Below are 1,391 nucleotides of genomic sequence, written 5' to 3'. Positions count from 1 at the left end.
GGGGGGGGGGGGGGGAGGGGGGAAGGAGCACCAGAGCTGTTCCTGCCCACCCCAGATGGGCTGCACCAGGGCTGAGCTCATCTGGGGCAGGAACAACAGCAACAGCAGGGTGGGAAACTAGTTACCCCCTCCCTACCCTATCCCCTGGGGCAGGCACAGGCAAGCGGATGCATCTGCTCAGCTGAGCCCAGCTCACATGCAGCCTGGCTGGGGTGGACAGGAACAGCTCTGGTGCTTCCACACTCCTGGGACATCAGGGAATGCAAAAGTAGCAGGTGAGAGAGGGGGAAGAGGAGGGGAGGGAGGATTTTAACCCCCTTTAGGGGCTTAAAAAAGTCCTGGGAGGCTGCTGTGGTGCAGCAAAATCCAAAAGTGGGGTGCATCCATACCACTGCACCCCTTCTGGATCCACCCCTGGCTGCAGATAAGAGCATATAAGTGGCTGCCCTGGGACACCATCTCTCCCATGTTGTTGCTTGTTTCTCTTGCTTTTTTTGCTTATGTGAGTGCTCCTGGGCAGCTGCCCCCTCTTGGCATTACACATGCCAGTCTCTGAGCAAGCAGACCAGAGAGCTGACATCCAATGCTCCTGCTTATCTCTGTATGACTCCGAAATATCTTCAAGCCAGTGAAAGCCCAGGGCGGGCTGTGGAGTGAAGGCCTAGCTCTGTGCAAGCAAGTGAGAAGGAGAAGGTGAGAGTGGGAAGGCAGGTAGGAGTGCAGGAGAGAAGCCTTTTCCCCTTCCTCTTCAACCAGCTTCTGTCCTCCCTCCCTCTCCCAGCTTCTCCTTATTCAATAGCAACAACAGAGCTTTTCCTCGTGTGTTTTGGTGACTGTGTACCTTCAAAGAACAAAGAGGTACCTGTTGGGTGTTTATCTGAGCCAGATCCCTTCACTGTCTGAGATTCACCCAGCACTATAAATGACACTTGGTTGCAGCTAATAACTCTCAATGCCAAGTCAACTTTATCACAGTTACAAGCAGGTTTTGCCATATACCGGGAGCGTCTACATGAGACACTGACTACACAGTAGCATGTCACAGCATGGACAGTGCTAATCTGCTACTGCACAGTATTGTTAGGATACTATGCAGTAGCATTGCCTAAAACATGTTTGCCGGTGCTACTGTGCAGGAACTCTGGTTACTGCACATTTATTTAGTACTTGCTAATACAAGTACTAAACAAATGCGCAGTAATGACTGTGCAATAGCATCTTGTGTAGACGCACCCACTATGAATATAGGTGTGCTCCAACACACCAAGGAAGGCACGCTTGTGGGAAACAATTCTTACCATAAACAGAGGGAGTTACACTTGGCAGAAGCAACAGCACCAGCCAGCAGGATCCACGACTAATATAGGCATACGTTATCTCAACCATGTGTT

At 51.2% G+C, this 1,391-nt stretch overlaps 1 protein-coding gene across 1 annotated transcript in view; it reads right to left on the bottom strand.

Annotated features, from left to right (window-relative positions):
- The window catches only part of LOC109291939 (dynein heavy chain 5, axonemal-like), a 361,945-nt gene that overhangs the window by 3,033 nt on the left and 357,521 nt on the right, over window positions 1-1,391 (bottom strand). The window lies entirely within an intron of this gene.

Source organism: Gavialis gangeticus, unplaced genomic scaffold, assembly GCF_001723915.1.
Source record: "Gavialis gangeticus isolate Ggan-Ray unplaced genomic scaffold, GavGan_comp1, whole genome shotgun sequence".
NCBI lineage: Eukaryota > Metazoa > Chordata > Crocodylia > Gavialidae > Gavialis > Gavialis gangeticus.
This window is presented reverse-complemented; position numbering and strand designations above follow the sequence as displayed.